Consider the following 27,944-nt stretch of genomic DNA (forward strand, 5'->3'; position numbering starts at 1 on the left):
CAGGCGTGTGGGCACTGGTACCAGAAACCTCAGGCTAACGGATGCTGTTTCCCACTTTGCCTCGATTGCACTCAAGGCAAAAGGGAAAATCCCTCCCAAGTTTACCTACAGCCTCTTCTGAATGAAATGCTCTCCTGACGGCACTGCAGCAGTCCTGAGCTGCTCCCAGACACCTGCCAGCTAAAGAGTCAGAAAATGCTAGAAGTGACTGTGGAGATAACCTGAGGCAGCCGCCGGCACTTGCCTCCCCTCTGTCCCTTTCCCTCCACCTCCTCTATTTTTGCCAGTGATAAGATTGAGGCCTTCTCCTGGAGACCACATTCAGTCTGGAAATAAAGCAAAGTATGTGGCCGACACCTAGAGAATTTGATATACAAAGTAAAGGGAGTGAGGTTAATCCCAGAAGACGTGTGGGGAGAATGGCCGTACTAGCTGAGAGGTGCAGGGACCTGGAGGATTCAATTAGAAAGCCAGGCGGGCCAGCAGGAGCCCAAGCCCAGGACGATCCTTTGTCCCAGACTCTCCTTTCTCTGATCCCACCAATTCCTAGGGGACAGTATAGGCCTTTCCATATAGGACTTCCTGAGAAATGACTGAGTCAATGTGTAAATTAAATTTCAACACACAGGATGTAAAAGCCTCTGCTATTTGTTTCTCCCCCCTGGGAGGAGGAAACGAGCGAGCCAACATTCCCCATGGGGTAACTAAATGATTTCCCTGGAGTCCTGGTCTCATGTGTTCTATTTGCTTAAATGAGTTTAGGGCTACAGCAAATGTAAGCTTGACAGGACCCATTTGCCAAAGGCCTCCCTCAGAACTGACAAAGGTCATGCCAACTTCTTTGTCTGCATGCTATTCCTCAGCCCTGGGGAGAAATTAGCCCAAAGTCAATTAGCCCATTAGTCACCCCCCATGTGCTCAGCAGCAGGCTGGGTGTTATTAGGGATATAGAAAAACAAGAGGTGGTCCCTGCCTTCATTTATCATTAAATATTTGTTGAGTGTCCATCGTATGCCGGGCATTGAGCTGAGCACTTAACAATCCAGTAGGAAAATGAGATTCATTCACCTGAAACAACAGAACACAAGTTACAACGTGCACAATGAAGGAAAGAAAAGCAGGACATGGATAGGCTCTTTAATGGAACTTCAATGGGGTGGGGGACCCAGGAGGGCTGGGTCAGGGCTTGGGTAGGGTCTTCAAAGACACTTTCATTCTGGCTTGAAGGAGGAGGATGTAGCCTTGATGGAGATGGGAAGCAGCATGGAACTGAGGAGGCATACACGTTGGGGAAGAGGGAGAAAAGGGATGAGTAGGTAAGGATGGGGTCACATTGTAGAGGTGTTTAGAGCTAAGCAAAGAAGTGTAAACTTGATGGTAAGAGGAAGGCTCTGGCTCCGTTTGGGGTCTCTAGACTTGGGTAGAGCTGAGAAGAGTCAACTCTAGAGAGCCAGCTGGGAGCAAAGGCTTTGGATGGACCTGATTCCAGTCCTTTTTACTCTATATTCTAGTGGTGGAATTTGGGGGCACATCATTTAACAACCCTCAGCTGCAATTTCTTCATTTAGAAAATAGCGATAATGATTTCTGTGAGTATTAAATAAGAAGCCATAGATTAAAATGTCCAGCAAAAACGTGGTGCATAATAGGCAGCAATGACTATTTTTCTCCACAGTTTTTCCCTTTCTCCTGGGAGACAAAGATGAGATATACAGATATATCTCTATATCTATTCCACCCTAACCAATTGGTCGAAGCCAACCACGGTAATCTCCTTGAGCTTGCCAGTGATTGTCAGATGATGTTGCCAAGCCCGTCCAGAGTCGGCCGAGAGCCTTCCAGGAAAGGTTTCCTTGATCCTAGGAAAGAGATGTAGGAACAAAGGCCTTTTATTCCTCAGCCCATTGCTGGTTCTGGGTGTGACGACTAGACTGATGGGTGCAGTCGTGAAGCAACCATCCAGAAGGAGAGCTGTACTCTGGGTTGTCAGCACAGAGAGATGGAAAGACCTGGTCTCTGATGACACTGTGAAGCCAAGGTATGAAGTAACCTGGGAGTTGATCTCTTAACTTATCTCTTTTGTGAAATATTTTCTATTGTTTAAGCCAGTTTGAGTTGGCTTTTTTGTTAGCTGTAAGTGGAAACATCTTCCTGATTCACAGGTTTAGAGAAATTAGTCAAAACCATGGTAGAGATAGATTCCAGAACCTTTGGATGGGCCTGGACCTTTCAGAGTGAGGATACTGAATTAGAAATAGCCTAGTGTATCCTTTTGAAATGGTGTTTGGGGGTGAGGGAAGTAACATTTGAATATTTCCTTCTTATTTCTCTGTCATCTTGTTCAACCCTGCATTTATATTGAAGGGTTTGCTAAACGATTATCATGAGCCTTGTCAACTAGAGGCTAAATAAAGTATATTTGCACTAGGAGCTAGTTAGTGCCATTTGAGTCCTGCTTTTACATTAGCCAAGATGTCCGGTTCGCTGTTCTCAGGGGAAGGCTGACTGCCTATGGGCTACACTGCCCAAACCAAACCACACTGAGGCACTGCATCACTTACATGGTTTCTGCGGCAGGTAGGGGACACATGCCTTAAACCCTGTGGGTCCTATCTTCAGTGAAACTGGGTCTATTTCTTCTCTTGGACTCAGTTTTCCTTTCGATGAAAGAGTGGGGTGGACATCTTTCCTGAGGTAACTTGAGCATGTTGGTTGGGATGAGTCACCCTTGGACAGGAATTCTGAGGTCAGCAAGTTTCCCCTAGGGCCCCTAAGAATTTGTTCCCTCTACAGCTTCCCTGGTTGCCTGAGCCTGAACACAATACTCAGCATAGCTATAGATAATTACGCTACTGATGGTGAGGAGGATAATGGTAGTGACAAACAATTCCTTGAAGTCATGTAGTACTTCCTAGGAAATGAGAAATGCCCCTTGCATTTTATCTCATTGAACACTCAGACAAGTCAAGGAGGAGCTCTTCCTCCCAGTACAAAGGAGAGTTTATTGAAGCACAGAGATAAGAGGCAAGGTGCCCCAGGCCTTACAGGTGAGGAAGGTAGAGTCTGGTTATAAGAGCTACACCTCCAAGGCAACTCCTGGGGACCCGTTTTGTACCCTGGAGGGAGACAGGACCCTGTCCTCTAAGGTCAGAAGGCCTGGGCTCGACCTGCAGGAAAAGACACCTTCCTGTACTTTTTCTGGTTAGTTGGGAGATAGATGGAGTAGTGGAAGCCTGTTCCCTGAAAGCCTTTCTCAATGATCTAGCATTATAATATTTTCTCATCTACCTTTGGAGAGTACCCAACATCAACTAAATATAGTCAGCCTTTCTTCCCATTGATTTTTAGAGAGAGAGAAAGGGAGGGAGGAAAAAGGAGTAGGAGAGGGGAGAGAGAGAGAGAGAGAGAGAGAGAGAGAGAGAGAGAGAGAGAGAGAGAAACACTGATCTGATAGAGCCACATTAATTGGTTGTCTCACATACGTGCCTCCATTCCACCCCACCCCCACTGGGGGCTGGGAATTGAACCTGCAACAAGGTATGTGCCCTTGACCAGAATAGAACCCGTGACCCTTTGGTGCGTGGGCCGGCGCTCTAATTACTTCTGAGCAACACCGGCCAGGGCTAGTTAGCCTTTCTATCTCCCAATACAAGGCCCTGGATTTTTAGACTTAGAAGAAATTAAACAATTATTTAACATTTTTACTTTCCTTACCACCTTTGACTTTATTAATTCTTTTCATCTTTGTGTCATTGCCACAAGACAAATAGGGCAAATGTTATTGGGCCCATTTTACCAATGAGCAAACTGAGTCTCAAAAAGGTTATGACAAGAGCACACGTTTGAAAAGTGGGAGCAGATGCGGATCTTCTGTGTGTGAGTCCATGCCTTTCTGAAACATCATCCTGCCCCCTCCATAGAACTCATTCAACTATTTTTTGAGTGTTTGCCAAATACCAACAATGTGTTGGGGATTTAACGCTGAATAAGAGACAAGTGGTCTTGAATGAGAAACTTACAGAAGCGTTGAAAGTGAACAAGAAGGAAGACAATTATTTGAACTGTGATAAGTCCATTGGAAAGGCGGGGATGTTTCTAATCCAGACAAGCTGCTGGTCCATGGACCTGTCCTATATGGCCAATCCTAGGTTCTAGAGATGAAGAACAGAATGATAAGCCAGAACAGTAAACTACTTGGTCTTAAGTGATGAGTGGATGAAGATGGCAAAAGACTATTTATAAAAACATGCTTTATAACCCAGCTTTCTAGACTCAGCTCAGACAAGGGCAAGCCTGAGTGATGCAGATGTCCAAATGGGATACCCAGGGCCCAGGAACAGCAGCACTTCTTCAGGAGGCAAAGGAAGGAAGAGGGGCCACACTGAGAATCTCACCAGGGGTTTTAGGGGCAGACACACCCAGCCATTGCATTACCATACCAAACAGCTGAATCAGGGAGCTAATTATGGCCTTGTGCTCCTGGAGACCACATTCCTGAGGCTTTTATGAACACACACACACACACACACACACACACACACACACACACACACACATACTATACCATCACAGCTCTCCTCCCTCCATTTCACTTCCTTACTTCCACCTCCATGGTCAATGCACCTTTATCTCTGAAGCATCCCTTGCACAGGATGTTTCTTCCCTTTTTTAAATCCTCACCTAAAGTAAGGGTATTTTTTCCATTGATATTTAGAGAGAATACAAGGGAGAGGAGAGGGGGGAGAAACAGAAAAAGAAGATGGCAAATACGGAGAAGAGGAGAGAAGGAATGGATAAAGGAAACCTGGAGTCAGAATGGAGTGCGGGTAATAAAAGGAAAGAGGGAGGGGAGAAGAGTAAGATGGGAACATTGGGAGAAGGGGGGAGAGGGGAGCGGGAGAGAAACTGAGGCCTAGCCAGGGACATGGCTTTTCCAACAGCATTTAAGTAGTCATTGGTGGGGTCAAAGCCAGGAGCAGCAGGCCTCCAGAAGCCGTTTGCCTCTTCCATAGAATTCCACATCTGAAGACGCTACAATGAGTTTGACTGAAGTCTGGAGCTCCCCTGATCCTGTACTCTACCTTCCAAGATTCTACCCTTTACTTAAGGGGCTGGGGTGTTTGGTCAATATTAACCCATTCAGCAAATATTCCTGAGAAAATGCCACCTGGGAGGCACCACATTTGTCTCTGGAGCTAGGTATAGAGTCCAGTCCCTGACTAAGGGCCGCTCACACTCTAGGGAGGCAGACCTACAGTGTCAGCCACCATGCAAGCAAGCATGCATTTGCTATGTCCATGAATGGGCTACAGGAAGCACGGGGCTTTAGATAAAGGGGCCATCGTTCTGCCTGGGGTGATCAGAGAAGGTGTGCATTGGTGGGTCTCAAATATTGACAGAGAAAGGCTTTTCAAATGGAGGAACAAGTACAGACAAAGGTGGGAGAGACGAGGTGAAGTTCAGAGAAGGCTGGGTAGCCCTTTGGGTTGACACAGAGAAGCTGTAGTGTTACTTGTAATAATTACCATGGGTAAGTACTGACCACATGCCAGGATTCTCACTGAATCCTCACAACAAACTACAAACTATGAATTCATTATTTAACAAAATTTTATTGCCTACTACATGCCAGGCAAGTTCTATGTGTTGGGAGAACATCCATGAACAAAACAAGACCAACTCCCTGGGCCATGAACACAAGAGAATAGTCCCTGCCCTCAGGAGTTTACATACTGGGAATTGTCACCTTCGTGTTATACATGAAAAAACTGAGATCTAAGGAGGTTAGTTAAAGCACTGCTCGGGGTCACACAGATGGTAAGTGACAGAACCTGTCTGTGCTCTCAAGCCCCGTGCTATGCTGCCTTCCAGGAAGGGTGCTGCCTTCCAGGAAGGGTCTCGATCTAGTGAGGATCTCCTACAGGGTATTGAGCAGAGGGTGGGGCTGTCCCTTAGGGCTGTCTTCCTCCATTCTACTTATAATCAGAGGTCAGCTACTAAATATTCCCTGCCACCACACACACACACACACACACACACACACACACACACACACATACCTCTTTTGTCTGAGGTTGATGCTGCCTGGGCAGAGCCAGGCCTGGCTTTTAGAGGATTAGCTCCAGTGCACCCACAGAACCAGAGCTTCATGCAACACCTGGCACCCCGTTTAACTGTCCAACCAAAGCTTGTAAGCTTGGTTTTCCTCCTAGCTCAATTACGAAAAGTTGAAAGTGAGTGTGGTAAAGAAAATGATAGTGTTAGAAAGGTACTGGGTGAAATTAATAGCTATAAACTTGAAACAGGCCTCAGCTTTTCCCTGAAACGCAGTCGCTGGGAGGGAACTGAAAAAGTTTGCCTTTGAAATGTCTTGGGAGTAAGAGTGCCAGTGCTCTGGGTTCGGGTCTGTAATCCTGGCATGGGGAAGCAATGCCCCTCACTAAGCTGCTGGTCAAGTCTCTGAACCTAGTAATCCAGCCTTTTGGCGGGGTTTGGGGCTTGGAGTGGGGAAACCTTGTAAAAGGATACTAGTGAATACGAAGGGGTGATAAAGAAGATGGCAAGTACTGGGAAGAGGAGAAAGAGAAGGAATGGATAAAGGAAACCTGGAGTCAGAGCGGAGTGCAGGTAATAAAAGGAAAGAGGGAGGGGAGAAGAATAAGATGGGAACATTGGGAGAAAGAGAGGAGAGAAAGACCAAGGGCCGCTCGGCGGGTTTTGCTGGAAGTGAGAGCGGGGAGATGGGGGCCGGGACCCCGCTCCCGCACGGACGCACAGGAGCCTGGAAGTCGCCTGCAGCCCCAGCTGTCAGCCAGAAACAAAGGCCACGGAGCGGGGAGGGGGAGGCTGCGGGCCGCGCCTGTGCCAATGAGCGGCGCCGGCGCTCGTCCCGCCCCGCCCTGCTCTGACCAATGACCGGCCCCGCCCCGCCTGCCGCGACTCTGCCCCGCCCCGGCCAATGAGAGGCGCCGGGCCCGGCGAGGGCCCCGCCCCGCCCCGCCCGAGGCTCCGCCCATACCAGGCCCTGCCAATGAGAAGTGCCTGTCTCGCCCCGCCCCGCTCCGCCCGCGGCCCCTCCCGCCTGCCCGCCCGCGGCTCCGGGACACCGAGCAGAGGCAGGCGCGCTGGGAGCGGGCGGGTGGCGGGCAGCGCGCGGGAGGAGCGGCCGAAGTTTCTCCGCCTGCCTCGTCCCGGGAGCCAGAGCCACCCCGCACCTCTGAGAAAAGAGGGACGAAAGCAAACTGCAGAGCCACTGAAAAATAATTCTCAAGTCAGCCCGAGGCGCGGGGGCAGGTAAGGTGCGGTGAGCGAGGGGTCTCGCTCCCTTCCTTAAGGGTGTGTTGCCACGGAGGACGCCCAGGTTCCGGGGACACCGCGCTCCCCGAGGGGTGCAGCGCGTCCGCGCGTCCGTCAGTCTTTGTGTGTGCCCGGTCTGTCTAGGTGTCTTTGTCTCTGTACCTAACTGTCAGGGTCTCCCCTCCGCCAGGGTGGGTCTGCTGGCTGGTCCCAGCCCAGAAGAGAGAATGGTACGTCTGTCCTTCTGTCTTCATCTCTGTCTCCTGCAGACGGGGGGTATCTGCTCCCAGCCCCGAATCTGATAGACAAAAGTGTTGGGTGACACTGGTGTCGAGATGAGGGAGCCAGAGGTGATGGTGAGGCTGGAGGGGCCCTGGCCCCAGACAGAGAGTTTGACAGCTGAAGCCTGGCCCCTGAACTTGGCCTTCTGGAACTTTGGTGATGGGCTGTGTCCGCATCAGTGGCAGGGACACTGATGCAGTTAGAGGTTTGGAATGTTTCCCTGGAGGAGTATGTCACAGAGGATGAGGTAGATAGAGAGGGGGGTGATAACCCCAGAATTTAAGTGACCCCCTGGTACTGCAGGTCACCAGGCTCAGTCCTGAACATGCACACAGCACAACACACACAGACACATACCACATTCACTTATTTCTCTCACCCACCACAGGCAGCCAACCCCCCACTCTCTGCACTCCTACACACACACACACACACACACACACACACACACACACACACCCTTCCACATGCTTAAGGCACCGAAACAAGAGCCAGGTGATCTTTCTCTTTCTTGCTCCAAGTGGAAAGGATTGGACTGTGGAGCAAATGAGTGTTCTGCTCGCCCACGAGTATGTCAGCCTTAGGAAAAGTGTCCCAGACTTGTTAGCTTCAGAGCCCTCACTTTCCCAGGAACAAGGAGTGCTTAGGGATCTGAGCATCTGAAGTTCCCACGTCCTTCCTCTTTATTCCATCCACACTGGTCTTGGGTGCTGGCAAATGAATGAGGAGGCTCTGAGTTCTGGGGAGCTCTTGGCAGGAGCTGCACCAGATAAGGGGCTCCTGCTCTGCTGGAAGTGCAGCCTAATTATCATCGTGGGAGCAGAGGAGCCCAGCCTCGGACGGAGAGATGAGCTGTCTGCTTGGCAGTTCTTGAGAGACCCTTGAGAACAGTCTGTGGGAGCAAGAGTGTGTGTAACCTGAGCTTCCTCTAAGTTCAAAAACAATTTGCTGTGGGCATGCTGGGGAAAATGCAGGTGCTGGAAGAATGTATATGTATGCACGTGAAAGTGGGTATTAGAGACAAAGTTCGTAGGGGGGAGGGTGTCTGTGCTCCGGGGTGGAAAAGAGCCAGGTCTGTGGGCAGAGGCATATACGCTAACCAGGCGTGGCGTCTGCACCTTATATTTATCCAGCGCCTTTCTTCTGAGGCACTTTCTGCCTCTCACAGATGTTATCTTCTTTGTTATCTCCATTATCCTCACAACGTAACTACCAGGTGGTCATGAAGCATGGTTAGCTCTCTGTGTTTACCAGTGAAGAAACTGAGGCACCAGAGGGGCAGGGCTTTCCCTGAGGCCCACAGCTAATGGGAGCAAAGTTGGACTTAGCAACTGGGAGTTCAAGTACAAGGTCTCAGCTGGATAGATGTGAGTGGGGGACTCACCGGGCTTGAGCTGTGAGAAGAAGCTCAGGTGGAGAAAGAAGGGTGTCTCTCGAAGGTGTGGGCGAACGAGAGGGAGGACGTTTGTCATTTAACATTTATGGCAGCCTCTGTGTGCTTCGCGAGGTAAAACCTGTTTCAGCCATTCAGCGTGTGCATGTGTGTCTGTGCGTGTGCCTCAGTAGACCTGTGGCAGGGTCGCTGCCACCATGGTGCGCTGCCATGCAGGTGTGTGTGTTGGGAGAGCCTGTGCATTGGGCATGTGTCAGGGGAGGATTTGCCAGGCAGTTTTGAGAAGCCGTGCATCTGCCTGTATAGACCGAGAGGTAGGTGGGCTTCAGCCATAAAATATGGCCTTCTAATTCCCCAAATTTATTTATATACCTTTACACGCATTCCACATTCATTTAATAAGTATGCAGTGGGTGCCAACAAAATGCAAGGCTCTGGGCCAGGCAGTGAGGCTTCAAAGATGAGTAAAGTAACGATGGCAAACCTGTCATTAAGCAGCTTACAGATGAGCGTAATGGGTAATAGTTCACGACATCTAATCACGTCCACTGCGTACACTGTGCCCGGTATTTTTTATCCATTATCTCATCTTATCTCAGCCCTGCAGGGGATGTGTGATGATCAGAGGAGGAGATAGCAAATGGAGGAGGGAGCGAGGATTTGACCTCAGCTCTGCCCCCTGGATCTTCCGCTTTCTCCTGCTACCTTTGAACGTAGAAATACGTGTTTCTTCTCCGTAAAATGCTCTTGCCCAGTCCCTCCACCTAGCTAGCTCCCGCTTGCACTTCTGGTTTTGACCATGTGGATCAACTCCTCCAAGAAACCGTCCCCTCTCCTTTCCTTAAGTCTGGGTCACGGGCCTTCCGGAGTTCCTGCCATCATTCCATGCTATCCCCCCTGTGCCCACTGGCTCCTCAAGAGCCAGCAACGTTCTTAGAGGCAGAGATTGTGTCATGAATTCCCAGCGCAAAGTACAGTGTCCGGCTACTCTGAGGAGGCCCTTAGTCAGTGCTTGTTTAATGGAGTGGTGGGAGGGAAAAGAGCCGCGGGAGACCCTGGGCAGGGCCTGGCCTCTGATACTCCAGCCTCTGCTTTGGGCCAGTTCCTTCAGAGGCTCTGCCTAGTCAGGGCTTCTCCATCCCAGCTCCTGCCTCCAATAGTTTGGGAGCCTAAGGAAAGTCTAGGCCGCCCCCCACCTCCCACTCTATCTGCCAATCCACTCAATTTCCAGCCCAGTCAACCGACAAGTACAGTGATAAAGGGAGGCGCTATGTGTGATCTAGACTTGGAACCCCAAGGGGGGCAGTGGTTCCAGGGCGATGATGAGGTGTTTCTGGGACTTTGCCAGCAGAGAAGTGTCCAAAGGCCTGGGGAATCTTTAGGCAATTTACACGGCTGGTCTTTGAGTTTCCTTTTCAATAGGTCTTTGTGTTGCTGCGGTTGAAAGCCACTGATCTAAATTGGACACTCTGACTCTGCTGCTGGGAGTGTGAATTGCTACCATGTTTGGGGAGGTAATCTGGCCATGATTTGCCCAAGGTCACCCAGTCACAGTCTGGTGACTCCCTTCCCATGCTCTTTGGACCACCCCATTATTTCTCACATCAGGGTTGCCCCATGCCTTCGCAGGGATTGTGATGATTTCAGTTTTCCTCTCAAAGATCATGACTCAAGTTTGAAAAACTCTGCATTTCACTGTTTGTTAAAGGTCTTATCCATGCAAGGTCACAGGCCTTCCTGAGTTCATGAATTCCCAGCGCAAAGTACATCATGAATTCCCATCAGGTTGATGGGAGATCTTTAACCTTTTGCACTTAGATGTCGAGTGTGACTCAACACGGTTAGCATTAGAATAAAGGAATCGAGAAAAAAGCAAGCGAGTGCAAAGGGTTAAAAAAGGCTAAATAACGGTTTGAGATTAAATTTTGTGATGAGAATTGGGAAGGGGGAGCAGCACACTCGAATCAATGACACGTGGATTATACTAACTTTAAACGCAGCAGCTGCTCAGCCTGAGGAAGGTGAGCTCAAGGATGTCAGGAAGGAGGTGGTGGTGGACTGACCCTCAAGAAGGTAGGAGAGAGGAGACGTAACAGCAGCCAGGTCACAGCTCCAAGATGGAAGCTGAGAGCTGAGGGGACCTGGCTTTGTCTTCCAGGGGGATCCCTGGGGGCACCCTGTTACCTCCTTTCCCACTAAGCCAGTCACCCTGCCCAGACAGAGCTGGGAATGAAGGGTGGGAGGGCTCACCTCTTACAAGACTGGCCTGGGCCTCCTCCTCCAAGGGTTGAGAGCAGTGCGTGGGGATGTGTCGCAGTCGAGCGCAGTGGAGTTGGGCTTCGGGCGAGCTGCCCTTGGCACGGCTGCCTCTGTGTCTGCGATCTCCATCCTGCTTCTCTCACTCTCTTGCTTCCTGCCAGACATCGACTTCCACCAGACGGTGAACGCCATTCCTGGCCTTCCTGCAATAATGATTCTAATAGCCCCTTTTATCTGTCCAGGACTATACACCTTAAAAGGAATGTTGTTATTAACGACTCTATAGGAAGATTTCTTCTACAATGTGACAGATGAGAAAACTGAGTGAGCTCGTCAGAGGTAAAAGAGTTTACCCAAGATTTTAAGTGGAACGCTGGGATTTGAACCCAGCCATCCTGACTGCCAATCTGGGTTATAGCCACCCATCATCAGGCGACGCTAATTAAACAGATTTAGGTTCACTGCATTGTTGACAAATGTTTAATCTTCAGGGGGGGGGGGGGGAAAGATATTTTAAAAAGATATTTTTCCTGATTTCAGAGAGGAAGGGAGAGGGAGAGAGAGATAGAAACATCAATGATGAGCCCTAGCTAGTTTGGCTCAGTGGATAGAGCATCGGCCTGCGGACTGAAAGGTCCCAGGTTCGATTCCCATCAAGGGCACATGCCTGGGTTGCAGGCTCGGTCCAACATGCAGGAGGCAGTCAATCAATGATTCTCTCTCATCATTGATGTTTCTATCTCTCTCTTCCTCTCCCTTCCTCTCTGAAATCAATAAAAATATATTAAAAAAAAAAAAGAAAGAAACATCAATGATGAAAGAGAATCATTAATTGGCTGCCTCCTGTGTGCCCGCACTGGGGATCAAGCCCGCAATTCAGGCATGTGCCCTGACTGGGAATCAAACTGTGACCTCTTGGTTCTTAGGTCAATGCTCACCCATGCCAACTGGGCAAAAAAATATATTTTTAAAATCATAAGAACTCAGTTACTTTCGTAATCATTATAATTACAAGCATGATGGGAGTCAGAGTTTTCTTCACTTTTTCTAAGCCCCACTTCTCCCTAAGCACTTGTCATGCATGTATGCTGAATCAATAAACAATAAACTAGGACGTATCTAGCATAATGGAATGTCTACTTGAGATTTACTTTAAGAAATGAACTTTTCTCTCATATCAGTTCTTTCTTTATAGCTGGTCAATTCATAAGGTTTCGTTCCCTCCACGTTGAAATGATAGCAAATTTTGCCTTCGCAGAATCTGAATTCATGCCATTTCACTGGAATACCAAACTTGACTGCGTTCTCTTTGTCAGTGTTTCCACCATGGGCACGAAGTAAGTTCCAAAGTAAAGTGGGCTGGCAGTCTCCCCTGGCAATGTGAGCAGAGTGGAAACCAGGCTTGGAAGGTGATCGCACAGGGAGGCTGCCTCCGAAGAGGAGGAGTTTAGGAGAGATTTGTATGGAGCATGGATGGGGAAAGAGTGCGGGGGGGAAGAGGGGTGGGTTCGGACGGAGATGGAAGAGACAGAGGACAGACAGCGTGTGTGTGTATGTGTGTGTGTGCGCGCGCACGCTCACTAATTGCTCTTCTAATCAATCCAGCAGAGAGGTGATTTTTCTTACTAAGTGACAGGCCAAATTGGTATTTGAACAGATGATGTGGGCTATATCCAGGACCTGGAACAAAGGCAGTGAAGAGCTACTGTACCCAGATCACCCATAGATTTGCTTCCATGTCAGTGAGTCACTGTGGGAGAAGATGACTGCCTTCAGGATGGCAGCCAGCAGACACACACACACACACACACACACACACACTCACACTCATTCATTTATCCAGTCTTGTCATTTCTCCCTCTGAGACATGCCCTCCTGTGATACCCACACTCACGGTCGCATCTGGGTTTGGCCTCTCTGTGGCATGATGTGGAGTGTACTCGGGCAGCCCACCTCCCTGACACCCCAGGACCTCATTTCTGCCATGCCCAGAGCAGTCAGTCTGGCTGCCATCAGCCTTTAGAGCTGCCGGTGCCCCCAGGCCAAAGCATCCTCAGAAGCAGAGGGAAAGGTCTAGGTAGATCTCCCAGCCCAGGGGGTGGACAAGGAAACAGCCTCTCGAGGGGGCCAGAAGCGGAGCTAAAATCGGGGTGCGATGGGTATAGCTCTGGAAATCCGATCACGTCTAAGGACAAACCCAGCCCCATGCATGGCTACGACCCTGTGCCCAGACTGTGGGTGGCCGAGGCAGGGCCTGCCGGGCCCCAGGGCTGTGCAGGAGGCTGGCCGGCCTGCTGGCTCCGGGGCAGCTGCACTCTCCTTGCTGTGGCAAAGCCATTTGCTGCTCAGTCAGCCTCCTCCTGGCACCCCGGACTGCTAAATTGGTCTCAACTTGCTGTACTTCCACCCACCACCTTAGTCATTATTCACTGGCAGCATTCAGAGAGTGGGTGTAAAGCAGCCGAACATTATATTCCTGCTGAAAAGCGAGAGAATTGAGTATAGGCAGGCAAGGAAAGGAGAGAGGGAAGGAGCTAAGAGAAAGTGAAGGAGGCAGGGAAACACAGCTTGGGTTCCCCAGCACCTTTTCCCCTGACCCCAATCATGTTGGAGGGTGGAAGGGGCAGTGAGCATGGGTTGTGTGGGTCTGGGCTCAGTAGGAGGAGCGGCAGGGGCTCTAGGGTGAGAGTGGTACACGCACTACTGGGAGGCAGCACCTGCATGGTCTGGAGGGAGGAAAGGACACAACTGTGGGGGGAGAAAGACCTCGCCCTCCTTAGCTCCCTGTTCTTTAAGGTCTACGGTAGGTGCTTCACGCCCAGTGAGCGTCTGTTCCCATGTGTGATTACTTCTCATCGCTCCGCGGCTCCCTGCCTGGACTATAAACCCCCTGAAAGAGCAAGTGTGTCACGCCTCAGGTGTGTAGCACCAGGCCCTGGACACAGTCAGGGCTCAGCCCCAAGCGGATGAGACTGATGGTGGAGAGCCTGCCGTGGTCCTTCCTCCCCGGCCACTTCACATCTCCCTGTGCTGCCCCAGGGCCTCCGGACCTGAGGACCACGGCAGCCAAGAGTAGCAGGAATGACAGAGGAGCGGCAGGGTTGGCCTCCCATCTTGGGGAGGAAGTTGCAGGGAGGGAAAGCGGACCGGCTAGGGAAGCGGACACTCGGAGCCCCGTGTCCTGGTGCAGAGGCTCCGGTGCGGTGCTGTGCGGCTCCTGGATGGCTCACCCAGCATTACACTGGGGCTGGCAGGAGGTGACCAAGAGTGGCTCTCACATCAGACAGCAGAGACATCATCGGGCAAGGCCAGTGTGACCTTGACAGGAGGTTCTCGGAGTCCCAGATAACATTTGTTTGGTCTCCCAGGGACAGGGTGGAAGGGGAACACAGCAACAGCCCACGCCAGCTTGGAACCCGGTGGGCCCCCACCCCTGTTCCCTCCCACCCCCTTCTCCAGTAAGATAATGGGAAAACTGGGAGAACAAAAGCCGTTACACAGCTGGGGAGGCAGGGGCACTGGGAAACCACACTCCGAATGTCAAGGGTCAGAAGTCTGGGGAGTGAGCCCTGCTCTTGACCTCCTGCCAGTCGCCAAGAGGCAGACTGTCTGAGTGTCTCAGGAGGCCTGGGCGGCCGCCCCACCACCTCCGCGGTGAGCTCAGGGGCGGAGGGGCTTCAGAAGATACTTGAAGCACTCAGGAGCCTCCCTTATTGGTTGCAACCTTCAGACTTCGCTGCTTGGGCTCCCTTCTGCGCCTCCGGGAAGGGCTTCTCAGCAGTGCACGAGGAGGAGGAGGAGGGAAGGATTAGACTGGGCTCATGTCTTGGGGAGACAGCCTCCCCCTCCTTGCTGATCAAATTCCCCCAGCCCCCACGTCTCAGTGGCGCCAGCAGACAAACCGCACGGCAGGCAGGTGGGGGAAAGCGAGCCCCAGGCAGCCCCCAGCCGCCACCTGCCCTGGAAAGGGAGCTGCCCGACCAGGAGGGCCTCCAGCTGCCTGCCTCCTCCCTGGCTGGCCTGCAGCCGCCCCTGCCTGAAGGCTCTGCACCAGCTCCGGGCGCCTGGGGGCAGGATGCGGGGCTTTTCCTGACGCGACATTTCCTCATCCACCTGGAAGACTAGAAGCCAGGCTTTCAGCTTCCCCAGACCTCCCTCCTAGCAGCGCCCGGGCCATCTGTTGACTTAGAAACTTGCTATTTTTGACGGAGTTACTTCTGTGCTAGAGCTACAGCAGGACCTCCAAGTTCAGGGTCCAAGATTTACCTGGAAACGAAAGAGCCTGCATTAAAGAAATGGCCAGTACTCTGCATAGAAACACACAATCTCAGGGTTGAAGGGATCTTTAAGTCCCAGTCTATCGGCCGCCTTCCAAACCCCCCCCCCCGCGCCCACCCCCCAGCAAAATCTCCTCCCCCCAGTTGTCTCTTCCCTCCCTACTTACTTCCAAGAATTGCTGTTCTGGACCCAGGAACACAGTTCTTTCTATTTTAGTTCCATTCCTTCAAAGACAGAATGCTATGTCCCTGTCAAGCACTCTGCCAGCGCCTGGGAGGGGACCCCTCCACCAGGCATAGCTGGCCTGGAATTGGGGGAGGAGACAGATACCTTAAAATGTATGACTAGACAAAGATGTAGAATTTGAGAAGGACCCTGTGGGCTGGCTGTGATTTTTTTTTTAATTTTTAAAATTTTTATTCATTTATTTATTTATGGTTAATCCTCGCCCATTGATTTTTAGAGGAAGTGGAAAGGAGGGGGAGAGAAAAAGAGAGAGAAACATCGATGTGAGAGAGACACATCGATTGGTTGCCTCCAGCATGCGCCCAACCAGGGCCAGGGATTGAGCCTGCAACCGAGGTACGTGCCCTTGACTGGAATCGAACCCGGGACCCTTCAGTCCGCAGGTTGACGCTCTGTCCACTGAGCCAAACCGGCTAGGGCTGGCAGTGATTTTAAGAGATGGAGGGAGAGGGTGGCAGAGATGGGGACAATAAGTGGCAGGGAAACAAAGGCAAGTTGAGTCACATTGAGGAGCGCCCTGCCCACCCAGCTCTAGGTTCGCGTGCTGGTTGGCAGCAGTGGGGAGCCATGGCCGTCATAGGAGAGGGCTGGCACGGAGCAGACCTGGGTTTTAGCAGGCTCATCTAGCAATGGAGCATGGAATGGAGGTGAGGGGGGAACACTTTCTAGAAATAGCATCATTTATTAGAACGCCTCTCTATCCTCCCTGTCTGCGCGTTGATAGCTCATGTTCCTAGAGATGTCATGCAGCCTGGAAATGTGGGGGAGCCAGGCCTCCAGGAGAGGGGAGTTCCTAGTCCAAGGTCAAAGGTCAGGGTTAATGTGCCATGTGGAGGACTTGTAACAGGAGACATGGCTAACACCTTGCTTTGGACCCGGGACCAATCACAACTGGCTTTTCTTTCTTTCTTTCTTTCTTTCTTTCTTTCTTTCTTTCTTTCTTTCTTTCTTTCTTTCTTTCTTTCTTTCTTTCTTTCTTCCTCTCTTCTCTTCTCTTCTCTTCTCTTCTCTTCTCTTCTCTTCTCTTCTCTTCTCTTCTCTTCTCTTCTCTTCTCTTCTCTTCTCTTCTTTTCTCTCTCTTTCTTTCTTTCTTTCTACACAGAGGCCCGACTGGAGGGTCTTGCTCAGGGTCATGAGGCTGCCTGGTGGCAAAACCAGAGCTGTGCTCCCACTTCAGGCTTCTTCCTGTCGCCCACTAGTAACGGGGAGCGAGGACTGCAGGGCCAGTAGAGTTAGTCAGATCCTCAACCGTGAACGTTCAGCAGGTGTGCCGCAGGGACCCATGAGAACACGTCCACAGTGGGTGCTCTCAGTCTCTGGACTTCTCCCCAGCAGGCCGAGGGATGCCCTGGAGGTCAGGGACAGCTGATACCCATGACCTCCGTTTTCTCTCCTGTCTTCTTTCTTACTCTCTGGCTGCTTCCGACATTTTATTTTCCTCCGTTCCTCTGCCTTTTCCTTGGTTCTGAGGGTTCTGAGAAGTTCCCAGCTGATGTGACAATGAAACTTACTACCAGTTGGCACCTTTCAGAAATGAAAAACCTGTTCTCTGCCTCTGTCTCATCCGAGCTCAGTCTAAACCAAATCCAAACAAAACGCAAAGGTTGTGGGTGCCAATCAGCCGTGCTAACCGCCCAGGGTGTTGATGCCACATGGGCAGAGAGTTCGAATGCACCTTCCACCTGCCTCTCCTCTGGACAAGGAGGCAGGTCTTGTCAAGCAGGGGACCTCCATTACTCTCAGGGGAACAGGGTGCCAGGGGTCCCCTGCCCACAGCCATGAAGCTCTCAGAACACTATTCCCCACCTTCTTCTGGAAGGCTCCTCAGCCTGGCACCTGCCTAAGAGCTTGCTTCTTGCTTGCTAACTACCTTCATAGTCAAGGGAGGGCAATGCCAGGGCAGTGTCCTGTGAAGTCTCGGGTGAAGTGACACCTGTACACAGCACCTTCCTCCAGAAATAATCCAGCCCCTGCCATGTTCGTCTTCACCTGGATGGTAACCTCAGCCCTGGCAGAGGGAGCAGGCAAGTCCCAAAGGTGAGGCAAGGGCTTTTTCCTGCTTGAAGATTCCATGAAACAAGTGTGGCAAGTTGGGGAGCGGACAGCAGAAGGAATCAGAGACCAGTGTTTGGATCCCAGCTATGCGTGCTGTCTGTTAGCTGTGTGGCATCGGGCAGGTCACTTAGCCTCTCTGAGCCTCATTTCTCTCATCTGTAAAATGCTTTGTGTCCCACATAGAGTTTTTATGAAAATTCCATGAGCCAATATGAGCAAAGACACATGAAACATAGTAGGAGCTTCATTTGTGTTAACCTCAGCCCCCCTCCCATCAGCTCCAAGGGAAGGAAGCCAGGCATAGGAGTAAGTTCTCTATTTGGGAGGCTCCTGAGCCCGTGGTCCAGGCACATGTCCGGGGGTCTGGGAGGGACAACTTTGGAGTCAAGCTGTGCTCTCTGTGACAGCTACCTTCTTATCTGCTTCCCCTGCAAAGGGAGACCGTTGTAGCTGACAAGAATGTGAGGGAACCACTCCACCTTGTCCCTGGGGTCTCCATCCGCTCTGTCAATTTGACTCAATTTTGACTTGAGATATGAGGTGAGGCAGAAGCAGTGAGGGAGACCTCACGGAATGTCCTAGGTAGAGACTCAGTGCTGAAAGTGTACCTTGCTCACTTCGGCTTATGCCACGTGTGTGAAGGAGAGGAGGAGGTGGGAGGCGGGCCCAGAGGCCAGGGCTCAGCTGGGAGGTCCCTCTGCCTCAGGGAGGACCCCGCAGCTCCACTCCAGCACCTGGATGGAGGATGGTTCCTCCCCAGGGAGAAGGGCTGGATGGAAGGGGCATACGCTGTGTCTCTTTCTTCCTTCCTCCTGCCTCTCGCTTCAAGGCCAATGTCTTTCCCATTTGGACTGTTTTCTGGATGATGCAGCACGTAAGGTCAGGAAAGGGGGAGAAAGAAAAGCAAGTAAACTGAAACTTGTCTGTGCATTCAGTTGAGGGGGATGCACAGATGTGAGGGGGCCCAAGGTCCGGCTGCCTCACACAGGAGCGTGCAAACGACTGAAGTTGAATTCTGCACTGGAAAATTAGATCATTTATGCACCCACCTGGCGGGGCGGGGCGGGGCGGGGCCTGGTGGACCCAGGAGAAGCTGCTCCTGTTGGACACATTCCCCAGCAGCGACACAGACACCGATCCTCCCCGTGAAACAAGCAGGGGCATCGAACGCACCTTCCACCTGCCTCTCCTCTTCCTCTGGATGCTTATTTTTTAAGTAGAAGAAATTTCACTTTAATAGTGAAGCCCAGAGAGTTGAAGAGATTTCCTCCAGAGCACACAGCACACAGCCGTTAGGTGTCTGATCTGACCAGTCCCGCGGTTTCTCTGTCCTGGCGTGTTGGTATCTACTGGGGAGAAGGCAGTGCCTCTACCATCGTGGGGCTCACATGGCATTTAGGGGGAGGGGATGCCAGCCCAGCTGCAGGAGCCTCTATTCTGGGACCAGGAGAGTTTGAAAAGATCTCAAAGCGCTGCCCAGGAACAGAGAAGTCCTGGGACTTGCCTGGGGCCGTCTCTGACCCCCCAACCCTAAATCGGGCATCCGCCTGCCCACCTCCCAACAGAGCTCGAAGGACTGACTGCCCTCTGCACAGTCCCTGGGGGACAGTCTATGAACCACCCCTTGGCTGTGCTCTGTGACTGAGAAGCTGACAGAGACGTGGAACTCGTTAAGGGAACACAGGCCTGCTTCAGATGGCTCTGCCCAGTAGTCCTCAGAGATGGTCCAGGACATGGCAGCACAAACCCTCCGGCACACCTTTCCACCAGCAGCCAAGGACTGTGCTCCATCACCCGAACCTGAGCAACCAGCGCCGGGACAGGGACAGGGAGGCGCGGGGATTTCTGGGAGCAGATCTGGTCTCATCACAGTGCTGCCTCCCTGTCTCCCCCAGCCCTGTGCTGGCCGCACAGCGCTTCTGAGGCAGCCAGGATGGCATCTGCAGGAGCCGGTGGCGGGGGACCCCACTTTCCTGAGGTCCAGAAGGCCTTATAGGATCTCAGCCTTTGCAGGCAAATGTGTTTCCACATTGAGTCACAGAAGGGCGCCGGCAGAAGGCAGGCTGGTTTCTAAGAGCAGTTGGTGACTATGAAGGTTTCTTTTGCAAGAAAACCAGGGGTGTTCAGTGTGCACCAGCCCCTGTGCAAGACTAAGCCTTGCTCAGGGCAAACCAGCCTGCGCTGCCTCCCGGTCACTCTTTCTGTCCCCTCCTTGCCCCTCCCTGCACTCGTCGTGGTGGAAATGTGGGCTGAGAGTGGAGGCCAGAGACAATGCTGCAGCCCAGGAGGACGGCAGGGCTGAGATGCACAGAAATGCCTCTGGGAGGCCCGGCTGCCTGCCGTGAGCCGCCTGTGGCTGGAGCACCAAGCACTGCAGAGCAGGAGATGCTACCGCTGAACACACCTCGCCTCTACCCTCTGTTCACCAAGGCCAGAGGCTGGGACCGCTCCCCCTGCACAGCGAGCTGCTGACTGTCTGCTCCTCTCCTTGAGTGTCCAGAGTCCTGCCTGGCAGGCTCTGTGCGGGGCCCAGGGACACCAGGGGGCCTGAGAGGTGTTACCATCCACCCGTCAGATCAGTGAGTCCTAAGTCCTTTAAGAGCAATTCTTATAAACAATTGATAAGTGATTACTCATCTTCTTAAAAATCTAATCTCTAAGTGCCCCACATGGAAATGTCCCCAGTTCTTTAGCCGATGAAAGAAAAATGGTGGAGACCAGGGACCTGCAGAGTTGGAGAGAAATAGATCAGGAGTTTGAGCCTAGCCTCAGAGCCCAGCGGTGTCTTGAGTCACCAAGCCCCATATGTCTAAAAACAACAACAAAAACCTGCTGCCATTTGTTAAGCTCTTGCTTATATCCTAGTGCCTTTACAATGAAAACTGCTCTCCATATGTACAGAAGCCCTGTGAGGCGGGCACAGCTGTCAGCTCCAGTCTGCAGAAGGAAGCAGCAGTGTGGAGAGGCTGCAGTGTGGCCAAAGCCGAGGGTGACCCCACAGCACAGGGGGTGATGGAGCAGGGGCTGGGCTACCGGGCACAGTTAGGGTGAGGTCTGGAGGAGCCGCAGGCCTGTGGGGAGGAGGGGGGGGATAGGGGCCAGGGGGACCACCGCCAGGGGTGAGCCAACTGCTGGAGATAAAGAACCAGAGTAGCGACTCACCACAACTCAGGGTCAAAGCCAGGCCCTGCACTTGCCAGTACAAAACCTGAGGCCTCATTTGTGGGTCCGTCAGGTGGGGATCACAGTGGTGCCTCGCTCTCGGGGTGCTTTGGGGTGCAGCTTGCACCAGATCATGTGTGCATGGTGCTTAGTCCAAACCTAAGGAAACGCTCAGCACTGGGAGCTGAAGAGGAAGCTCTTCCCCCTCTTGGCATCACCGGCCTCTGCTGTCCTGCTTGGACATCCTCCTCTGGCAGAGGAGTTGGGAGGGGAGGGCATCCCCCATGGCCTTTCCTGGGCAGCAGCGCCCCCATTCCTGAGCCGTGGGGGGCTGGTGATCAGCTTTTCCAGAGGAGGCTCCCAACAGCTTCCAGGTCCTGGTTCTTCAGGGAGACAGAGACTTAAGGATCCCCAGCTGTGCGGGGGAAGGAGGAGGGAGGCAGCGGGAAGGAAGCCCTGCTCAGCGATCTGCCAACATGCTTCACCCCCACCCCCTCCTCTTTTCTTGGAGAAAAGAGCTGCGAGGCTGAGAGGGAGATGGAGGAGCCAGGACTAAGCCCTGGGAACAGGAGGGGTGAGAGTGAGCAGACACTGCCGTCCAGCGCCTGTGCCCGGGAGCGTCTCACAAGGAGCAGCTGAGTGAAGGAGACCCCCAGGTCTGGGAGCACTGCTGAAGCCACCTGCCAGCCCCATCCTAAAGGTGACACCTTTCTGCCAAGTCAGGAGGTGGAGTCAAGAGCCTGGCAAGCTGGGGAACACTTTTTAGAGCCAGGAGAGAAAGGGAGGGAGGGAGAGAAAAAGGGCAGGTGGTTGTGTTTATAAATTTAGCTTTCAGCCTTCCTCTCCTGTGTCTTAGCTCAGGCTGCTATAACAAAATACCATAGTGGGTGACGGAAACAATAACCATTCATTTCTCACAGTGCTGGGGGCTGGGAAGTCTCAGGTCAAGGTGCTGGCAGATTTGGCGTCTGCTGAGAGCCCACTTCCTGGTTTGCAGATGGCCACCTTCCTGCTGTGTCCTCCTGGTGGAGAAAGAGGGTCCTGGTTTCTTCCTCTTCTTATCTTATAAGGGCACTAATCCCGTCAAGGGGCTCCACCCTTGTGACCTCATTTGACCTCATCAACCCCCAAAGGCTCCACCTCCAAATACCACCTTGGGGTTAGGCCTTCAACGTGTGAATTTGGGGGGATAGAAGCATTCAGTCCATAGCTCCGAGCATCCCTTGGGCTGCAGTGTGTAGCCCTGTGCTGACAGCAAGGGGCACACAAAGCAGGAAGGTCAGGGTTCCTGACTGTGAGGGTGTAAAACCCCTGTGAGGAACTGAGCGACTGAGGGAGAGAGCAGCACTGACCTCAAGTCAGGAGACGGTGCTTAGGGGCCCTCCCAGGTGGGTTTGAATCCTTCTCCACCTCTCATCCCCAGATGACCTGAGACCAGTTCCTTGTTCTCTCTAACCCCAGTCTCCTCATTGGTAAATTGGGAGGAAAGAAAAAAAACACCTTGTAGAAATTTTTTAAGTGAAATTTTTATTCAAGTATAATATACATACAGGAATATGCACAAATCATGGATGTGCCAGAAGCCAATTCCATCATGTCATAATTGCAAGAGTTTCATCGAAAGGTTGATGGAACTTGGGGACTCAACAAGGGCTGAGTCACATATGTTATCACCGGCTGGAATGGCTAAAGGCATTTCCCCAAACCTGAAAAGGATGCATTAAATTGATTGTTTGCTGCCAGACAGCTCAGGGCATCTTAATCTACATGTTATTGCCTCCTACTGGCCAAACACCTGAACAGCCTTAGGCTATTCCCCATTCTGACAATGGACTCTGTAGACTAAACCCTACCCTTTGAAGTGTATATCTCCACCTTGCCTTAGGACAATTTGTGTTAATAAAAAGTAAGGGGTCCTGAGACAAGGGGAACTTGGTTTCTTTAGCCAGGCTCCTCAGACCCCCAAAGCTTTTCAAAATTATCTTCCGTCTCTGGACTCTTACTTAAGTTACACACAGCCTTTCTCCAGATTGCTGAACCCTTCTTAATGCCAGAACAAGAACCCCGGCAGGATGGACAGTCAGATGATTTTCCACAGTTCTCACATAAATAAAACCCAAGGCAGAAGATAGAACATAACGGTACTCCAGGAACCCCTCTGCTCCTCTTCGAATTACGGCCACCCCCCCCACCCCCCCCCCCCACCCCCCGCACCAACGCTTACCTCTCTGTAAATATCTTATTAAGAGAATCTCATGTATGCATCCTTGGGGAGGCGGGTCCTGTGGTTGTGTGCAACAGTAGTTCTGGCATTCTCATAGCTCCATAATGTGCTACTGTACAAATACTCCACTGGGGATAGGATTGAGGTTTCCAGGTGTTTCCGGTTGGGGACTCGTACACACAATGCTGCTAGGTCTTTTAGTAAACGTTTTAGTAAACGCGGGACCATGTCTCCTGGGTGCACACCTAGAAGTGGAGCCTCTGGGGCATAAGATGTGCATCTGCCAACCCCTCTCAGTGAGGTCGAGGGCGCTTGCCCTGCCCCCAGCGCTGTGAGACAGCCCCACTTGCGCACATCCTCGCCAAAACTTAATGTTGTGGGGCTTTTTCGTTTACCCACTGCAATGGTTGTGCAGTGGTATTTAATCACGGTTTTAATTTGCATTATCCTGAGGAGTGTCTGTCTATACATTTTTTGCCTTTTGCATATTCTGTTTTATGAAGTGCCTAGTTAAAATCTCTTGTTCATTTTTAATTTGGTTTCTGCCTTTTCATTAGAGATTTACATGAGCTCTTTTTGGTATTTGGATGGGAGTCCTTTGTCAGATATGTGTCTTAGAAACACCTCCTTCCACTCTGTTTTGCCGTTTAATTTCAGCGGAGACCTCTGAGGAAGAGAACTTCCTAATTTGTCAATATTATTTCCTGTGTGGTTAGTGTTTTGGATGTCCTGGTTAAGAAATTTTTGTCTATCCAAAGGCCAAGAAGTTGTTCTTCTATGTTTTCTTCTAGAAGCTTTAGTCTGTTACCTTTCATATTTCTATCTACAAGTCATCTGGAACTATTTGTGTGTAGGGTGACGTAGGAGTCAAAATTTACTTTTTTTATAAATGGGTACCAGTTAACCAGCAGCAATTAATAAACGTAACTTTATTTTCCCACCGCTCTGCACTGTCCCCTTTGTCATAAATCAAGTGACAGGACTGTTTCTGGACGCTATTCTGTCCCAGTGGTCAGTATCTCTAGCTGTTTGTCAATCTGACATTGTCTTCGTCACTCTCACTTCATAGTCTGGTAACGTGCACCCTCCAGCTTTGTTCTTTTCAAAATGGTCTTGGTTATTCCTGTCCCTTTGCATTTTACTATATAGGGTGTCCCCCCAAAATGTATACATACTTTAACAGCTGATAGCTCAATTTTGAAAATGAAATGTATTTTAATAAACATTGCCTTTATAATTATTCCAAGTGTGTGAATACATTTGGGGGGACACCCTATATAAGTGCTGGGATTTTGATTGGGGCTGTATTGACCCCGTAGATCGATTAGGAGAGAATGAACATCTTTAGAATAAAAGTCTTCCGAATCCATGAACCTGACATATGTCTGCGTCTGCTTAGATTCCCTTTAATTTATCATAACAGTACTTTACAGTTTTCAGTGTAGAGATCATGTACAATGAATGTTAGTTGTTCCCAGGCATCTACATTTTCTAAATGGTACGTTTTTAATTTTTTTTTTTTAATTTGGTGCTAGTATATAGAAGTGCAATTGTTTTTTGTATACAGACCTTGAATCCATTCACTTTGCTACATTTATTGCAAGGATTACATGAGGTCATGGATTAACCCCAGGCATATAGCGAGGGGCTCACTAACTCCTGTCTGTGTGCAAAAGAACCGAGGCCGGACAGGGACTCGGTACCAAAGGTGCACTTAGTGAAGGGGGACATTGGGATGAGAAGGCCAGTGAGCCCTGGAGGGCAGGACTTGCCTGGCCGGTTGAAGGAGGGAGAATCCCTATGGAGAGAAACAACAGGAGAAAACCATCTCGGATGGGCCTTGAGCAAGGTGGAAGAGACCTGAGTGGATTGTCATGGTGGTACAGCCACTCTGTCATTGATCCTCACTGCACATGAGGTCACACGCAAGGTCATTTTCAGAGATGAGGAAAGGGCTCAGCGTGAAAAGGCCTGGCCAAAGTCTCTCCGTGAGGAAGGAAGTGGTAAGGTAGGTTTCACCGCGTAATGGAGAGGTTTTCTAGCACGAGCGCATGGTGGCATGGGTCTTGATGAGCTCGGCCATGGGAGCAGAAAAGGTTATCAGGGAGATAAGTGATGAGAGTGTTGAAACCCGTGTTTAGAAGACCTTTGTGCAGAAGGGGAGGCAGCAGGCCATCCTGAAGGTTGTGGCCACAGGGTGGGCCTGGGATGACGCAGACCCTCCGAGAAGGAGGAGGGAGCAACGCAGAGGAGGGAGTCACAGATCAGGCAGCTAATCTCATGATTAAATCTAAACCCCAAACAACAAACTGTCCCGCATCTGCTCTGCTGGACCGCCTCTTCCAGGGCTGTGGGCTGGCTCCAGCTCCTTACACACTGAACTCATTAACCTTCAGAGGGCCGCTCCTCCGGCCTCCCAGAGGGGACCCGCCTTGGCTTGCGCTCGTCCGGTTAGCTCAGTCCTTTCATCCGGTGACTCCCTTTTAAACGGCCCTGCTGTGCCCCGTGCTCCCTCAGCATGAGGCTGAACTTGGCGGTGGTGGACACCAACAATCCTTTCTCTCTTCTCAGAGTGTGTTTGGTCGTTGATCTCACCAGAGCCTCTCAAAGTGTCCGTATCGGAGAGAGCAGTCCTGCCGCTGCCCCAGGGAGATGATGAAGGGAGCGCAGGAGAGAATGACTCACTCAGGACCACACAACTCGTCACGGGTCCAGAGGAGAAAGTTCAAGCCCCTAGTCCACTGTCATTTCTACCCCACCGTTTAGAAGAACCAACCCGAGGAGGTGGGGTGGCTATAGCTTGGGCAACACTGAGGTTCCCATACTGGGTTAGTTTTGACTCTCATACAATCCAGTTCTGGACTTGGAAGATGTCCATGGAACAAAGGAAGTACAGCCTCCAGAGACCTCTCCCCTGCCTCTGTCTTCCTGCCCCAGTGGCGAGGCCTGGAGCTGGGCAGGCAGGACGGGGCAGCTTCAAAGGCCAGATGTGCCGAGGGCTGGGTGGGCAGGCAGTCTGCCCTCTGAGGCCTGCAGTTTCAGCCGGTGCACTAGGCCCTTCCCTCCCGTGCCCCAGCCAAGCCAGCTTCTCAGCAGGGTCTTCCACACGCTCTCCTTGCTGGTACCGACTGCTACTCTGTGTAAGCTGGAGTCCCTCGTCTAGAAAGAGCCGTATGTCTCCCCAGAGCAGCCAGGTGGGGAGGAGGGAGCGAAGCAGAAACAGGCTGCCTGCTTGGAGAAGGCTTTCTGTGGAAACCTTTCTGGACCTCCAGCTACGCCACCTCTTTCCCATGAGACACTCCTGAGACGCAGCTGAGCCTGCCTGAGCCGTCTCCCCTGAGACCCGCGAAGCCACTGGAGAGATGGTTGGGCTCAGACACCTTCCACTGAGCTCTTCCCCGGAGCTGTCCCACCTCCACCCACTTCCGAGGCCCAGGGACCTGCCCTGGCAGGTGAGGATGGAAGGCAAACTGCCAAATTTTACTTAAAATACCAAATGGGACTAACCTTCATTGAGCACCTACTCTATGTGTCAGACACTTCACACATACGATCACATTGTCTAATCTTTAGAACAACCCCAGGGCGTACATATTAGTGCTTTTCAGCTGAGAGAGACTTTGTCTCCAGGGACCTTTTGCAATGTCTAAGACATTTTTGTCACAACTGGGAGAGGGGTGGAGTTTAGGTATAATTGGCATCTAGTGGATAGAGGCCAGGGATGCTGCTAAATGTCCTAAATACACAGGACAGCCCCTTACAACAAAGAATGATCTAGCCCAACTCGTCAATATGCCAAGGCTGCAGACCCAAGTGCAATTTACAAATGCACACAGAGACACAGGAGTTCAGAGCCAAGCTGCGTGCTGTCCGCATCTGTCTGACCCAAAAGCCTGTACTTCTGTGGTTACAAAATGCCCCATTCAAGAGCAACTGCCCACGAAGTCCCCCCTGTCCAGGGAGAGGACAGATTTTTCTCACTCTGCAAGCAGACAGGCATCTGCACCCGCCGACCAGAAGCCCGTGACCTTGGGGAGCAGCTGCTCAGGTGCAGGCCTTTCCCACCAGTGCTCCGGAGGGTTACGGGGTGCGATCTCACTAGTGGTTACAGTATGTGCACATGGAGGGGCCTGGTAAGTGCCAGTTGAGGGTATTGCCCAGAAGCCCATGGGCATCAGAAGGCGTGTGGGCCCCGGTGGGAATCAGGGATGTCTCCCTATGGGAGGGCGGGGCTAGAGTATGTCTTGGGAGCCTCTAGGGGGGCCTCAGTGCTCAGGAAAGAATTGGGATCCTGACATCTGGGAGAATGAGCCTGACTCTGAGGCCAGGCCTGGGCGGGGGAAGCGGGGCTCTGGTTTGGCAGACGAGTGATAGAATAGACCACTCACTCTCGCCTCTGTCTCCTTCTCGGTCTGACATGTGCCCTGCTTCCTCTAATGACTTTTTCATGGCCCTAACAGCCATCTTGTTAACCATTACCTTAAAAAACGCTGAAAGAGTGTTTCCTCTGAGTTGCATTGCGCCCGCCTGGCCCCTCAGCAGGGATGCGAAGGCGACATAAGCAAAGCGTACACGCAGATCACAGAAGCAGCCCTGGATGGTGGGGGTAGGGCTTTGTGGAGGGAGGAGGCAGCAGATGAGCCTGGAAGGTCCTTGAGAGCCGGCTTGTGGAGACCTCTGAATGCCAGGCTAACAGCTGAGAGGAAGGCAGAGGCTGGATCTCCAGAACTAACCGGCCCTTGGGAGGGA

The 27,944-nt window shown here is 51.6% G+C and overlaps 1 protein-coding gene across 1 annotated transcript in view; it reads left to right on the forward strand.

Annotated features, from left to right (window-relative positions):
• Nucleotides 1-7,130: 7,130 nt before the first annotated feature.
• LZTS1 (leucine zipper tumor suppressor 1) overlaps nt 7,131-27,944 on the forward strand; it is a 50,665-nt gene continuing 29,851 nt past the window's right edge. The window contains exon 1 of the mRNA XM_079773359.1: nt 7,131-7,293. The gene's annotated coding sequence lies outside the window, so the exon portion shown is untranslated. The remainder of the gene's footprint in view (nt 7,294-27,944) is intronic.

Source organism: Cnephaeus nilssonii, assembly GCF_951640355.1.
Source record: "Cnephaeus nilssonii genome assembly, chromosome: 5".
Classification (NCBI taxonomy): Eukaryota; Metazoa; Chordata; class Mammalia; order Chiroptera; family Vespertilionidae; genus Cnephaeus; species Cnephaeus nilssonii.